The sequence below is a fragment of the Lepus europaeus genome, chromosome 21 (assembly GCF_033115175.1).
Source record: "Lepus europaeus isolate LE1 chromosome 21, mLepTim1.pri, whole genome shotgun sequence".
In the NCBI taxonomy this organism is placed as follows: Eukaryota; Metazoa; Chordata; class Mammalia; order Lagomorpha; family Leporidae; genus Lepus; species Lepus europaeus.
The window spans coordinates 21,749,001-21,765,528 of record NC_084847.1 but is presented as its reverse complement, the minus strand read 5'-3'; the positions used below and the strand labels follow the sequence as shown (position 1 = coordinate 21,765,528).

At 54.7% G+C, this 16,528-nt stretch overlaps 1 protein-coding gene across 1 annotated transcript in view; it reads right to left on the bottom strand.

Annotated features, from left to right (window-relative positions):
* The window catches only part of IL4R (interleukin 4 receptor), a 34,344-nt gene extending 31,317 nt beyond the window's left edge, over window positions 1-3,027 (bottom strand). Inside the window, exon 1 of the mRNA XM_062180197.1 lies at window positions 2,929-3,027. The gene's annotated coding sequence lies outside the window, so the exon portion shown is untranslated. The remainder of the gene's footprint in view (window positions 1-2,928) is intronic.
* Window positions 3,028-16,528: the final 13,501 nt, after the last annotated feature.

Sequence of the window (16,528 nt, the reverse complement as noted above, 5' to 3'; positions counted from 1 at the left end):
TGGGAGACCCAGATGAAGCTCCTGGCTCCAGCTTGGTCCAGCCCCGGCCACTGCAGCCATTTGAAGAATGGACCAGCGATAGAGTGGGATAGAGTGTGTGTGTGGTGTCGGGGGAGACAGCTGACTCCTCCCACAGAGCTAAACGCTGGGAGAGCAAGCGCTTTGTCCCGGGCTCCAAGGCCAGCCCCCAGCACGTATTAAGTGCTCAATAAACACTGCAAGAAGAAGTCAATGGGGAAGCCAGGGGCTGCCCGTGAAGAGGTGGGGCTCATTCCCAGGCTCAGGGAAGCTTCTCTGGGACCCTGGGGCGGGGGGGACTCTGCGGAAGGGCGCTGACCCTCGCTCAGTCGAGGACAAGTCCACGCAGCAGGGCCCAATGGCCAAGCAGGGCTGGGCCTGTCTGCGCACACAGGCCGCCCGGAGGACTGCGCAGGGTGGCCTGTGGCTTAGTCGGTGGCTCACTTAGTCGGTGCGAATGGAGGGAAGCCCCAGGCTCGGCAGGAGGCGCGCTCCAAACCCTGCCCCCCCCTCCGCAGGCAGGGCCCCTGCACACAACTCTGGGCCTTGGCTGCTTCTTCTCCCATATGCATCTACTGGACCCTACGCCGCGCAGCGGCATCCAAGCCAGGCAGCCACACGGACTGCCTGCTTTCCCGAATGCGCATGCGCGCTCACAGAGTCCCCACGCAATGTCCGCAATGTCCGGAGCCGCCCCCCCCCCCCCCCAGCAGAGCCTCTGAGATGCGGGCTACAGCGCTAGGCAGCACTTGAACCCGAGCCACCAGCTGCACTTCTCGACAAGTCAAAGACAGCCGTAAGCAGCTGGCACGGACCTACTATGCGTTGGAAACTGTGTCACGGATCATACAAAAACTGGCTTGGCTGGGCCATCAAGACGCCACGGGTTCGAGTGCCAGCTCCACCCCCAGTCCCAGCTTCCTGCCCCTGTGCACCCTGGGAGGCAGCAGGTGAGGGCTCTGGTTTGGGGTCCCTGGCACCCACCCCCGTGGGAGACTCGGATTGCATTTCCTGGCTCCTGGCTCCTGGCTCCGGCCTGGTTCAGGTGCTGCAGGCATTTGGGAAGCAAATGGGATCGCCCTTTCTATTACCGTCTGTCTGTCTATACCTCCATCTTTCAAACAAATCAAATAACAATTTAAAACTGACTTGACGTCATCAGCCATCACCATGGAAGCCAGATTTTTACAAATACAAGGAAACAACAGGAATACAGAGACAGCATCCAGGAGCTTCGGCCCCACAGCAGCAAGCCAGGGCCACCCAGGGCAGGCGCCACATCACCCGCGGGCCTCTCCTCATGCCTTACTGTTGGGGGGGAGGGGCGGGCAGGGAAAGGACTAGGGGTGGGTCTCTCTTCCCACTGGTGACCCTTCTGCTAATCCCAAGCTGGAGAGCCTCAGGGCGCAGTGTGGCTGCCACCCCAGCTTTCCGCAAGCCCTCGCACCCACTGTGTCAGGGCCGGGTGGCTGACTCACGCCTGGGACATGAAAACCCTCAGGTCCTCACAGACCTGCGGGTGCTGCGCCAGCTCGCTGCGGGGCCACCTCCCTCTAGGGGCAGCTCCTCCCTCCAAGGGCAGCTCCGGGGTGGGGTCTGGGAATTTGCATTGCGACTCCAGGCCTCTCAAGGTAAGGCCAAATCCACGGGCCGGCACTCAAGGCTACCCCACATGCGGACTGGCTTAGGAACAGCCCCCTCCACCTGCAGCAGGAAGCCCCGCTCACTGCCAGGACCCGAAGTGGTCACCCCTGCTGAGCTCCAGCAGCTGCGCTCCCCACCCCCCACCCCTGCCACCCTGCCTTCTTCCACCAGGGGCAGTGGCTGGGGGACAAACAGCAGTGCCCACGACAGCACAGAGCCCAGCGGGCGCTGAGGGAATGGCTCGGAGGATCACCTCCCGTCCCGGCTCATTGCGGGGTGGGCTGGCTGGACTTGCCCCACGGAGACTCAGTTTCCCCATCGGACTTCCGGAATTTCGTAAAGGCACTGGTGTCTCAGCAGACATGTGGGCTCCGGGAAGCCCAGGTCGGGGCGGAGCTGCAGAGGTCGCCCCTCCCTCCCACAGAGCTGGGGGAGAGCAGGGTAGGGCTGTGGCTGAGCGAGGTCTGGCCTGGGGACATTCCCTGAATCCTAGCACCCAGCAAACTGCTCGGCCCCCTACTCGCCCCGCTTCAAGGAATTCAGATTTTTTCCCCCCTAGGTTTATGGAACCTGGCTTTCCGGGAAGGGGCCTAGGAGTCTGCATTGTAAGCAAACTCTGCCAGGGAGAATCTGGTTACTGGGTAGTTTATAGTGTCCACAGCTGGGAGGCAGCTGTCTCTGGCCTCGAAATGCCTGGGAGCTCGAGCCAGCTGTCCAGGCTGCCCTGGCCTCGACACCCGTATCTGGGTGATGGCCCGGTTTGGCTCAGAATCCCCTCAACGCTCGGGCCGGAGCCTGAACAACTACGTGCCAGCTCCTACTTGGGTGCACGCAACATTCCGAGAAGGCCAAAGGTCAGAAGCGCCTCGCTGCCCCCGCGTCCTGGACCCAGTAGCCACCCCCGCACCGCCCAGGACTCCCCCTCCCCAACACCTGTCCACACCCCTCCATGCGCACGGCAACGCGAGCGCGGGGCAGGGGGCGGCCCCAGACTCGCCTCACCCCACCCCCGTGCGCACCGCGTTCCCATGTCCCTGGCAGGCGGTCCCTGCTCAGGTCTCAGGGGTCAAGCCGCCCTTCCCCACCCCAGCCCCCGGCCCCGCGCCACCGCTGCCCCGAAATGGACAGAGCCGGGCGCGAGGAGCTAGCCCTGAGCTTGCGCAATCGCTCGGGGTCCCCACCGCCTGGGGCCCTCGCCGGCGCCCGAGCCCTTCCTGGGGTGCGACCTCTTGGCGTTGGGGGCCGCCCGTCGGCTCTGGGTCCTACCTGACTGCTCCTGGTCCATTCGCCCACCGGGCGCCCGAGCTGGAAGGAGGGGAGCCCCGGGCGGCGCGGCGCGGGGTTTTCCTGGGCGCGGGACCCGGCCCGCCCGGGCTTCCTGCGCCCCGCCCCAGCGCCCAGCAGATTTGCATGCACCGCCCAGCCAGGCATCGCCGGCTCCGCCCCGGCCGCGGGCTCTGTCCCGGTCCCGGTCCCTGTCCCCGCGCGGTCCGAGCCGCCGTCTCCCGCCCCGGCGCCTCGCGGCCGCCCCAGAGCTTCCCTGACCTCGGGGAGACAAAGACAACCCGGACTGGGGCTCCGGGGCTGGGCTCGGCCCGGACCCCCGGCCCCTGAGCGATTTCGCTTGGTAGCCGGCTCTGCGGGAGAGGACAGTTGGGTTTACAGGGGTGGGAGGGGTCCCTGGACGGCTGAGTCCTCCCCTCCGCAGCCACCCAGCTTCTAAAGGGCTAATGCTTGTTCATTCTTCCAATAAATGTTTACTCAGCTGGCCAGGGAAATTTAGATAGTAAAACCACCCTTTGCTCAGTAGCTCGCGTGATCTGCTGGGTCCCCCGGCCAAGGCACTGCGTGCACGAACCCATTGAGTCCTCCAACTACATAAACAGTGCTAGTCTGCTATCACCCATTTTACAGATAAGGAAACTGAGGCTAGTGAGAAAGTTGCTCAGAACCACACAGCAGGAAGCCACGGAGCCAGGACTCAAACCCAGGCTCCACAGGCCACCAGCTACCAGACACCACAAAGGCATGGAAGAGGGGCCTGGGTTAGGCTGTTCGGGACCCCGGCACCCCAAATCAGAAGACCTGTGTTTGAGCCCCAGCCCTACTTCTTTTTTTTTTTTTAAGATTTATTTTTATTTATTTAAAAGACAGAGTTACAGAGAGAGGTAGAGACAGAGAGAGAGGTCTTCTATCCGCTGGTTCACTCCCCAGTGGGCTGCAATGGCCGGAGCTGTGCTGATCCGAAGGCAGGAACCAGAAGCTTCTTCCAGGTCTCCCACATGGGCACAAGGGCACAAGGGCCCAAGGACTTGGGCCATCTTCCACTGCTTTCCCAGGCCATAGCAGAGAGCTGGATCGGAAGTGGAGCAGCCAGGTCTCGAACCAGTGCCCATATGGGGTGCTGGCGCTTCAGGCCAGGGCATTAACCCGCTGCGCCACAGCGCAGGCTCAAGCCCCAGCCCTACTTCTGATTACAGCTTCCTGCTAATGCACACCATGGGAGGCAGCAGTGATGGCTTAAGCCGGTTGGGTCCCTGTTGCCCACGTGGGAGGCCTGGCAGGCCCCACCTCGGCCATTGCAGGCAGTCAGGAGTGAACTAGACATGGGAGATTTCTCTGTCTCTCTGCCTTTCAAAAAAAAAAAAAAAATTCCAAGATGGAGCACAATGGTAGGGGAAAAACTAGAGGCCCTAAGAAGAAAGTAAAACAGAGAGGGGCTTTCTAGGTCAGTGGGGCCACTGGTCAGGGGACCGTTTCTGGGTAGGAGACAAGTGAGCTGATTCCCTGAAGTGGGAGTGGGGAGTGGGGAGGGGAAGACCAGTTTAGGAAGAGCGTGTAGCAGGTGCAAGGGCCCAGGGTTGGGAACCTGCTTAGCCCGTTACAGGAATTATACCAAATCCAGGGTGGCTGTGGAGTACTGAGTGCGGGGAGGTGGGAGACAGGCAGGCAGGGCGCGGCTGGGGGCACAGACTCCACTGACCCCACCATCCTGTCCTCAAGCAGCTCCCAGCCCAAGGGTGGAGGCAAGCTCTCAACTCCAAGGGCAGCCCAGTGGGGTCCAGTGCTGTGGCAGAGCGTGGCCAGGGACCAACAAAACCCCCATAGAACCCTGGGTAAGGTAAGGTGTGGCTTCTTTCACCTTCTCGGCCCCACTGTGGCCCCAGCCCTGTGACAGACAAACAGGTATGAGGACAGAGATGTGGACTCTGCCCTCTGACACCTTCCAGCCACATCAGCAAGGCAGTCAGCTCAGCGAGGGAAACCTGGACTCGGACCTGGGAGTCCGGGAGGGCTTCTTGGAAGAGATGTCTTCTGGCCAGTGAATCAGTGTGGAAGAAGGGAAAGGTGTGTGTGTGTGTGTGTGTGTGTGTAGATAACCCAGAGGGGAGATGTGGCATGGGAGTGTGGGAAAGCTGCCATCACCCAGCAGCTGTCCCAGTCACCTCCTGGTACCAGGTCCTGGGCCAGGCCTGGGGAGACACAGCCCCACTCCCTGGCCCTGGGGAATCATTGGGGCACCACAAGCAATTGAGAGGGGGCAGACACAGAGAGGACCCCAGGGAGGGCTTTCAGGAGCTTTGGGCTTCCAGAGTAGGTTTCTCCAGACCAGATGTGACTCCCACACCTGCACACACATGCACAGGCACACGCATGCACACACCCATAGAGTCACATTCACACTCTCCCACTCACATATGGTCACATACACACTCACACACCCACACACTACACTCATGCACACTAACACTCACACTCATGTACAACCACACACACTCATGCAGTCACACTCACACACACTCACATTCATGCACACACCCACACACTCACACGTGCATACTCACACTCGTGCACAATCACACACGCACACACTCCTGCAGTCACACTCATGCACACACCCGCACAGTCACACAGCCACACTCATGACACATCCACGCACCCGGCCAGTTTGGAATTCAATCCTGTAAGACAGAGTCCTTGCTTTGTCTGTGAGCCTCTCAGTCACCTGAGACGGCGGCTGAAGGCCACCTCTGAGATCCTCTGGGGATGTGGGGCGTGGGCTGGATCCAGCCGCACACTGGGCTCACCCTGCCTCCCCTCCTCGCCCTACATCTCACTGACCGTGAGTGTGGGCAGAGTGGGTCATTGGCCCGCGGCCTCAGCTTCCTCCTAGGAGTGAGGGAGAGGGACGTGCGGGCAACACCGCCTGCCACGCATCAGGTCCTCGATAAGTGTTCCTGGTCGTGCTTCTCTTCTAATTTTGTTTATTTTCATTTTATTGAGAGGGAGGGGGAGGGGGAGGAGAGGGGAGAGGGAGAGGGAGATCTTCCTTCCGTGGGTTCACTCCCCGAATGCCCATGGGGGCTGGGGAGCTTGGGATTCAGTTGGGGTCATCAGGACCCAACCGCTTGAGCAGCCACCTGGTGCCCCCCAGGGCGCACCTTGGCAGGAAGCTGGATTCGGGAGCCTGGGACTCGAACCCAGGCATTCCCGTGCGGGTGTGGGATGTGGGCGCCCCCAGAGGCCCCCTAACTGCTGAGCCAAAGGTTCCCTCTCACGGTCGTTCTCATTGGAACGAAGAGGGGTGAGAAGGGAATGAGAGCCTGCTCCCTCAGCCTATGGTGAAACAAAGACAAAACGCAGCTGAGGAGACAGGCGAGCGGGGAGCAGATGCGGCCAGATGTGCTGCACTTCGGGAAACTGGCGGTGTCTCTGCAAGTCTGAAATGACCTCAGAGTAACTGAAGACCCCAGGGCATGGCTGAGACCCACTCCAGGCTGCCGGAGCTGGCTGCCCTGGCTCAGGCCCTGGGAGCCCCCAAAATACCAGAACCGCCATCCTCCGATCCAGGGGGTTCCCAAGCCTCCACTCATGGCAAGTTCATCCCGCCTCTCAGCACAGGACGCTGACTCGTTCCCAAGCCAATCTTCCTGTTTTTCAGACCCACACTAGACTCTCCTTGTTTGAACAGCTCTAGATGCCCAGGGAAATGGAGCGGATGGCATAGAGGGTTCTCATTCGCCTCCCTAACCCTGCCCTCCGTCCCCCTGTTACCATCATTGGACGTTGCGAGGGAATCCATGTTAACCCGCTGTTAGTAGTGAAGTCTCGCTTTATCTCTTGTGCAGGCCTGTGGGTCTGGACAAAGGCACAACATCACGTGGGCAGCGAGGGCGCAAGATGAAGAGCGGCTCCACGCCCCCAGAAATCCCCTCTGCTCTCCGTTTCCATCCCACACCGGAGACACCGCTGGTCCTTTTCACTGGCTCCGTAGTTTTGCCTTTGTCAGAATGTCATGTGGTGGGAATCAGAAAGCAGCGTCAGCCCACTGGGGGCCGCATCTGTGGATTCAACCCACCTCGGATTCAAGACAGTTGGGAAGGGGTGGGCGCTGTGGCGTAGCGGGTAAAGCTTCCGCCTGCAGTGCCGGCATCCCATATGGGCGCCGGTTTGAGTCCCAGCTGCTCCACTCCTGATCCAGCTCCCTGCTAATGCACCTGGGAAAGCAGTAGAAGATGGCCCAAGTCCTTGGGCCTCTACACCCGCATGGGAGACCTGGAAGAAGCTCCTGGCTCCTGGCTTCAGATCAGCTCAGCTCCAGCCGTTGCAGCCAATTAGGGAGTGAACCAGGGGATGGAAGACCTCTCTCTTTCTCTCTCTCTCTCTCTTCCTCCCTCCTTTCCTCCTGCCCTCTCTTCTTCTCTCTTTGTTGCTAAATAATGCTCCCCTGTACGCCTATGGATGGACCTCTTGTTTATATTCACTTAACAAAAGACATGTGGGTTGCTTCCAGTTTGGAACAATTATGAATAGAACTGCCATAGACAGTTGTGCGTACAGGGCTCTAAGGACTTGGGGCATCTTCCGCTGCCTTCCCAGCTCACTAGCAGGAAGCTGGATTGGAGGCACAGCAGCTGGGACTTGGACAGATGCTCTGAGGGATGCCAGTGTTGTAAGTGGTGGCAGCTCCGCGCCCACAGCACCGGCCCCAGTCACTATTTTTAAGTTGGTTATTTGTTTATTACAGTTTTAAACTTATTTATATCCTCTGGACACAAGTCCTTTGTCAGATATTTGTTTTGCCAGGGTTATGTCCAACTCTGTGGCTTATCATTCTTTTCTTTTATCGATGTCTTTCGTGAAGCAAAAAATTTAAATTTTGATGAAGTCAAGATTATCAACTATTTCCGTTCACAGATCATGCTTTTTTTTTTTTTTTTTTTTTTTTTTTTTTTTTTTTTTGACAGGCAGAGTGGACAGTGAGAGAGAGACAGAGAGAAAAGTCTTCCTTTTGCCGTTGGTTCACCCTCCAATGGCCGCCGCAGTATGCGCGCTGCGGCCGGCGCACCGCGCTGATCCTATGGCAGGAGCCAGGTGCTTCTCCTGGTCTCCCATGGGGTGCAGGGCCCAAGGACTTGAGCCATCCTCCACTGCACTCCCTGGCCACAGCAGAGAGCTGGCCTGGAAGAGGGGCAACCGGGACAGGATCGGTGCCCCGACCGGGACTAGAACCCGGTGTGCCGGCGCCGCAAGGCGGAGGATTAGCCTAGTGAGCCGCGGCGCTGGCTAGATCATGCTTTTAGTATCTAAAAACTCCTTACCAAGGACCAGTGTTGGTGGTGCAGCAAGTTAATCCATATGGGAAGGTCGGCGTGAGTCCCGGCTGCTTCACTTCTGATCCAGCTCCCTGCTAATGTGCCTGGGTGGCAGCAGGTGCTGGCCCAAGTCCTTGAACCCCTGCCACCCACATGGGAGATACAGATGGAGCTCCTGGCTCTTGGCTTCAACCTGGCTCAGCCCAGCTTAAAGATCTCCCTCTCTCTGTGTCACTCTGCCTTCCAAAGGAAATAAATAAATTAAAAACAAAACAAAACAAAACATTGCCAAACCCAAGGTCACCAAGATCCAAGATTTCATGCTTAGAAGTTTCAACTGTTGCCTTTTTTTTTTTTTTTTTTACATTTAGGTCTGTGATCCTTTGTGAGTTACTTTTGCGGAAGATGGCGGTTCTGTACCTAAATTTTTTTTTTCATTTTTCATATGGCCAGCCACCGCCCCCAGCACCAGTTGTTGAAGAGAGCATCATTTCTCCTCCTGACAGCCTTTGCTCCCTTGTCAAAGGTGAGCTGACCACTCTGCGTAGCTTTATCTCCGTGTGTTGTTTCATCAACACCAAGCCGACTTGCTGATTGCAGCTTATAGATTTACAGCTGGCAACGTCTGCCCCCTTGGCGACTGTCCTTCAGTGTTGTGTTGTCTAGTTTTGCCTTTTGCCTTCCCGTATGAATTTTTTTTTTAATTTTAATTTTTTTTTGACAGGCAGAGTGGATAGTGAGAGAGAGAGACAGAGAGAAAGGTCTTCCTTTGCCATTGGTACACCCTCCAATGGCCGCTGCGGCCAGCGCATCTCGCTGATCCAAAGCCAGGAGCCAGGTGCTTCTCCTGGTCTCCCATGCAGGTGCAGGGCCCAAGGACTTGGGCCATCCTCCACTGACCTCCCAGGCCACAGCAGAGAGCTGGCCTGGAAGAGGGGCAACCGGGACAGAATCCGGTGCCCCAACCGGGACTAGAACCTGGTGTGCCAGCACTGCAAGGCGGAGGATTAGCCTGTTAAGCTACGGCGCCGACCTCCCGTATGAATTTTATAATCAGTTTCTTGATGTTCACAAAATAACTTGCTGGGATTTTGATCCGGATTGTACTGAATCTATGGATCAAGCTGGGAGGAACTGATATCTTAGCAATACCAGTCTTCTTTCCATGAACATGGGGTAGCTTTCCATGTATTTATATCTTTTTTTAAAGATTCATTTATTTATTTGTAAGTCAGAGTTACACACAGAGAGAAGGAGAGGCAGAGAGAGAGAGAGAGAGGCAGAGAGAGAGAGAGAGAGAGAAGTCTTCTATCCCCTGGTTCACTCCCCAGATGGCCACAATGGCCGGAGCTGCGCTGATCCGAAGGCAGGAGCCAGGAGCTTCTTCCTGGTCTCCCATGGGGATGCAAGGACCCAAGGACTTGGTCCATCCTCCACTGCTTTCCCAAGCCATAGCAGAGAGCTGGATCAGAAGTGGAGCAGCCGGGTCTTGAACCGGCTCCCATATGGGATCCAGCACTTCAATTTCAAATTCCAATTGTTCACTGGGGGTACACAACTGACTTTCAGGCTTTACTCTGGGGGCTGGCGCTGTAGCACAGTGGGTAAAGTCACTGCCTGCAGTGCCAGCATCCCATATGGGTGCTGGTTTGAGTCCCAGCTGCTCCACTTCTGATCCAGCTCTCTGCTATGGCCTGGGAAAGCAACAGAAAGTGGCCCAGATGCGGCCATCTGGGGAGTGAACCAGTGGATGGAAAACCTCTCTCTCTCTCTCTGCTTCTGCCTCTCTGTAACTCTGCCTTTCAAATAAATAAATAAATCTCTAAAAAATATTTAAAAATTAAAACAATTACCCCTTAACTGGCAACCTTGCCACTAACAATGATTAGCTCCAGGAGGGTTCTTCGGGTTGACGCTGGGATTTTCCACATAAACAATAATGTCATCTGCCTACAAAGACGGTTTTGCCTCTTCCTTCCCGGTCTGTGCAACTTCTCCTTTCTCTGGCTGCTTTAGGCAGGGCTGGTTTGATGTTGAGTGCGAGTGATGGGAGGGGGCATCTGTTTCCTGTCCTGATGGTCACGGGTGCCTCACCAAGTTTCTCATCATTTAGTGTTGAGTTAGCTGTAGGTGTTTGGTTGACTGTCTCACCAAGAGGAGGAAATGGCCCTCCACTCCTAGTCTCCTGGGAGCTTTCTTCCTGAATGGCTGTTGGAGTCTTCCAAGTGCTTTTTTCCGGGTCGATCATTTCTCATGGGCTGCGATTAGGAAGGATTAAATTGACTTCTGAACGTTAGCTCATCCTTTCCAGCTGCAATAACTCCTGCTTGGTTACAGTGTCCCAGGCTTTTTCCACATTACTGGATTTGATTTGCTAGGATTCTGTTGCGGGTTGTTCCTCTGTGTTCGAGAGAGATGTTGGTCTGTAGCTTTTCCTTCTTGTAATGTCTATATCTGGTTTCAGTGTTAGGATATTTGAGCCTCACAGAACAGGTTGGGAAATAGTCCATCTGCTTCTGTATTCTGGTTAAGGTTTTGGAAGATGTGGGTCATTTCCTCCTTACGTGTAAGGCAGAATTCACCACTGAAACCTGAATCTGTTGCTTTCTTTCACAAAAGATGACTAATTATTAATTCCCTTTCTTTACATTGTGAATTTCAGCAGTTTGTCTTTCAAGGAGTTGGTCCGTTTCATTTAAGTTATCAGATTTGTGGGTGTGCAGTTGTTAAATGACTCTTTATTTTTCTTCCTCTGTCCCTGGGTTGTAGTAACATTCCTTCTTTCATCTCCAACATTATTAATTTGTGTCTCCTCTATTATTTTTTTCTCTATCAAGTTAGGTAGAATGTTATCAATTTCATGGATTTTTTTTCTTTTTTTAAGATTTATGTATTTATTTGAAAGTCAGAGTTACACAGAGAGAGAAGGAGAGGCAGAGAGAGAGAGAGAGAGAGAGAGAGAGAGAGAGAGAGGTCTTCCATCCACTGGGTCACTCCCCAGATGACCGCAACAGCTGGAGCTGCACCAATCTGAAGCCAGGAGCCAGGAGCTTCTTCTAGGTGTCCCACACGGAGCAGGGGCCCAAGACTTGGGCCATCTTCTACTGCTTTCCCAGGCCATAGCAGAGAGCTGGGAAGAGGAGCCGCTGGGACTCGAACCAGAGCCCACATGGGATGGTGGCACCTCAGGCCAAGGCATTAACCTGCTGCACCACAGCACCGGCCCCTCATGGATTTTTTTTTTTTTTCAAAGAAACCCCTTTTGGTTTCAGTGATCTTTCTCCATCAATTTTCTGTTTCGAATTTCAGTTCACTTCTCCTGTGATGTTCACTATGTATTTTCCTTTGCTTGGTTTGGGTTTACATTGCTCTTCATTCTCTGGTTTTCTAGATGAAAACATCCAGGATTGATTTCTGGTTTGAGTATTTTACACGATTCACTTCTCTCGCTGTCTTAGCATATCAGTTATATTCCTTTTAAAAAATTTAGTTCAAACTCAATGACACGGTGTCGCAGGAGTGCAGGGCCCTCTGGACAGCATTCTCCATTTATCTCTCTCCTCCTCCGTGACACTGCTGTCATTTAATTTTCCTTATAATACAGTCACCAACACAAGGTTGCTGTCATTAATTTCAATAAAGTTATCTATGAAGTCAATTGGGAATGGATTTTTTTAAAATTTTATTTGAAAACCAGAGAAACAGAGAAAAGAGAAAAATAGAGACAGACAGAGATCATCCATTTTCCCCAAATGCCCACAACAGCCAGGCCTGGGTTAAGGCAAAGCCAGGGGCCTGGAACTCCATCTGGGTCTCCCACGTGGGTGAAAGGACCCGCGCACCTGGTCCTTCCTCCACCATCTCCAAGCCGATGGTCAGGAAGGAGCTGGGACTCGCACCAGGCGGTTCAGTATGGCACGAGTGCATCTCAAGTGGTGTCTGGACCCCTGTGCCAAATCCCCACCACTCACGCTCCCTCTTACTCGAAGGAAGAGGAGAAAGGGGCGGAGTCTCAGCCCATGCCCTCAGCCTGTGTGTTTGTAGAATGAGGAAGAAAGGTTTGCTGAGAAGGCAGGAAAAGAGGCAGCGGCTGTGGTCAGACACCAAGAGATTCAGGAACCGGGGAGGGGTTCCAGAAATGCCTTGTATTTCTCTTGCAGCTTTTCTGCAAGTCTGCACTTGCGCCCAGACGAAAAGCAGGGCCTTGCAGATGACCCCAGGGCGGTTGAGGGGGCCAGCGTGGCTAAGCGTCCAGTACCCAGGTTCAAGCTCCTGCCCGAGGAGCTGTCAAGCTTTGTCCGTGGCTGCTCTGGGTCAGGCCTTGGAGTGGGCCTGGGAGAGCCTCAAATCGTAAAAACCCAGGGGCTTCCCGAGTCCTGCTCATTATAAGCTCCGTTATCATCACCTCACAACACGCTCGCTTGTTTCCAAAGCGCATCCTTCAACTTTCCAGTCGTGCACTGGACTCTCCTTGTTGGAACCGCTGGGGATTTCCAGGGAAATGGTACAGCGAGTTCGCGTCTGCTCCCCCCACAGCTCCTCCCCCACCCCCCAGCACATCGCTGGCTGTGTCTTGTAACCACCTAGCAAAATCAGCACCATTGTAACATTGACCAAGCGGCTATCTATGCGTTCAATTAGGAGCGACCCACACGTGTATTCATATTTTCACTTAGTATATTCCTCCTCTGACAGTTTTTATGCGGACCCAAATTTCTTCCCCTAATTAGTTTCCTTGTCTCTGAAGAATTTCTTTTTTTTAAATTTTTTTAAAAGATTTTATTTATTTATTTGACAGGCAGAGTTACAGACAGTGAGAGAGAGAGACAGAGAGAAAGGTCTTCCTTCCATTGGTTCACCCCCCAAATGGCCACTACTGCCGGAGCTATGTCGATCTGAAGCCAGGAGCCAGGTGCTTCCTCCTGGTCTCCCATGCTGGTACAGGGGCCCAAACACTTGGGCCATCCTCCACTGCACTCCAGGGCCACAGCAGAGAGCAGGACTGGAAGAGGAGCAACCAGGACTAGAACCCGGCGCCCATATGGGATGCCGGCGCCGCAGGCGGAGGATTAACCAAGTGAGCCACGGCGCCGGGCCCTGAAGAATTTCTTAAAAATAGATTTTATTTATTCATTTGAGGTGGGGAGAGAGAAAGAGATCTCATCTGCTGGTTCACCCCCCAGATGCCCACAGTGACCTGCAGTGAGGGCTAAAGGCAGGAACGGGGAACTGAGTGTGGGTCTCCTACGTGAGTGGCAGGGACCCAAGGACTTGGACCATCACCTGCTGCCTCCCAGCGTGCATCAGCAGGAAGCTGGAGTGAGCAGCAAGGCCTGGATGTGGGTCCCAGGCGCCCTGCTATGGAAAGCAGGCGGTCTTCACTACGTCTGAACGCCTAGGCCAAGCGCCTACCTAGGAAGAACCTTTGAAAAGTTTGTATGGCTTTTCTTTTTAAAGATTTTATTTATTTATTTGAGAGGCAGAGTTACAGAAAGAGAGAGGGAGAGACGAGAGAAAGGTCTTCTATCTGCTGGTTCACTCCCCAAAATGGCCACAACGGCCGGAGATGGGCCGATCTGAAGCCAGGAGCCAGGAGCTTCTTCCAGGTCTCCCACGTGTGTGCAGTGACTCAAGCACTTGGGCCATCTTCTACTGCTTTCCCAGGACATAGCAGAGAGCTGGATGGGAAGTGGAGCAGCCGGGACTCGAACTGGTGCCCATATGGGATGCTGGCACTGCAGGTGGCGGCTTTACCTACTATGCCACAGCGCCAGCCCCTAGCATTCCAACTTTGTGTTGGAAGTCAGAGGTGATATATTGGGTAACAGAACTGAGATAATTCGGTTTGCATGTGAACTTTTCTGTTCTTCTGGCTGGGGCCTGGGCTGGATTTAGTGCTTGCTGTAGCCATACGTGCTACCTGCCTCGTTTCCTTGGTCCCTCCTCTTTTGTCTTGAGGCTTCCCTAAGAACTCTTTCTTAAATAAAGCCCGTGTTTTGCAGCTCTCTCCATGGTGGCCACCGTCATGATTCTGGAACTCTGTTGATGGGGTACTAAGGTATCAGGAAAGGGAAATACTCTCTTAAATCTCAGTTTTAAAAAACGGTGCCCGAGTCCTAGACCTTGGCCTTCAGATATTTTTGTCTCGCTACAACTGGGAACCAGGAAGGCTGGGGGAGGCTTGAGCTGACTTGATTTCCTTCCCGTGGGTCAGCGAAGGCCCTGGCAGTGTCTCGGAAAAGGAAGGCCTTTGTTCTGAAGCCTGCCCTGGGCACATCTCATAATGGTTATTTTCCCCCTGGGTACATTAAAAAATGTTTCTCCTGCCTAAAACACAGGGGATTTTGCCTTGGTCTTAACTATGAGAAGGCGGTGGGCTCCTGGAGGTAAAAGCCCCACTAAGACCGCGGCCCAGACGCCTGTAATTCTCAGGCTTGTTCTCACTTAATTCTGCAATTCATCAAAATCACCATTTCAGTAAAGCCATCACCTGTGATGCTGGCATCCCATAAGGGCGCCGGTTCGTATCCTGGCTGTGCCACTTCCAATCCAGCTCCCTGCTGGTGGCCCAAGAAAAGCAGTGGAGGATGGCTCAAGTGCTTGGGCCCCTGCACTCACATGAGACCTGGAAGAAGCTCCTGGCTCCTGGCTTTGGCCTGGCCCAGCCCCAACTGTTGTGTCCGAGCGAACCAGGAGATGGAAGGCCTCTCTCTCTCTGTATGTTCCCCTCTCTCTCCGTAACTCTGCCTTTCAAATAAATAAAATAAACCTTTTTTAAATTCACCCTTTAAGTGTTCCTAGTAGTTACAGGTCTAGTGATTGCCGCTGTCAGGAAGTGGATGTTGGCTCAGTCCCCACACCGGCCTCCTCACCCAGATTTCTGAGTGGCGGTTTGCCCTGTGTTCTTTGGTCTCTGCAGGTCTTCTGGAAAGCCTATGTGTTTTTCCACTTGTTTAGCTTTTCCCTGGCCGTGAGAACGGAAGTGATGACGTCCAAGGTCAGAGCTGAACCCGGAAGCCCTAACCCAGTAATCCGATTTGGTATGCCCTAGAAGCAGACCTTGAGAGTAGGATTCAATGGGTCCGAAGCAGAGCCCCTACCCCTCATGCCTTTGATGAAGACGTTGTCGGGTCCTAGCGTCTCCTCCTTAGCGTGTAGTTCCTCCATGAAGACGAACTCATCCAGGGTGTGACACAAGGATAAGGCCAGAGCCAAGCCCTTGGGTTGCAAAGCCTGGAATTGCCCCTAGAGCGATCAGCTCAACGCTGGCATCTATTTTGAGAGCTCCACGGGGATTCACAGGCCCTGATTAAACAAATTAATGCCCAATCTACCCGTAGCCACAGACTGACTGGCGCCTGCCTGTGCCATCCCATTGACGCCAACACTGACTCATCATAGGAAGGCCATACACACCGAGGCCCACATGCGAGAGGGTCGCACACCGTGCACCCCCTTGCTTTGAGCTGTTAGAGTCACGGCCTTGTGTCCCTCGGTGGTCTCGGAACTGAGCACAGGCTGCCCTTACTCTCCGCATTGCAAAGAAACTCCTACAGTCTTCCACCACCCCAGGATCAGCAGTCAGCTTGCTATGTCTAGGCTGAGCGGGTCCAGATCTGCCGGGAGAGGTTCTCTAGCAATTCCTCCAACCAGTTCTGGAGGTTCTGTCCCAACCCCAGAAAACCCAGTAGAGGCGCGGGGAAGTAGGAGCAGGGAGAGAGCGTTAATGCAGGGGACCAGCTCTGGGGATGCATATCCATCCCGAAGATTCTATCCCAAGTTCCTGCAGAGGCATAGCTAAGGTGCACAGCTGACAGCAGCATGTATTTAAAGAGAGAAAACGTGGTTATACGCCTGGGGTGAGCATGGGTAACCATACCCGAAGAGATACCTGTCCTGTGCGGGCCAGACAGTCACCTAGGAGGAGGGAGTGTGGGAAGAGGTCAGAGACGGATGGACGAGGGCCAAAGCCAAAAGTCACCATGGGCCACTCCCACGTGCAACAGACCCCTCCATGGGGCAGGGACGGAGTGGGTGGAGTCTGGTGCGCGGGAGGCTTTCTGGGGGTTTCTTAGTGCCTCCACGTGGAGCTTAGCTTCCAGGCTTTTTCTGGCCCTCCAAGAGCCACAGGTGTCTCATGGGAAAGCGTGGGTACTGGATTGACAGGGAAAGGGTTGGAGTTCCAAGGCAGGGCTATGCAGAAGTTGTGAGAAACATCTTCCGGCTCAACGATTCAAACCTAAGCTTCCACTTGTTTCCCATAGAACAGG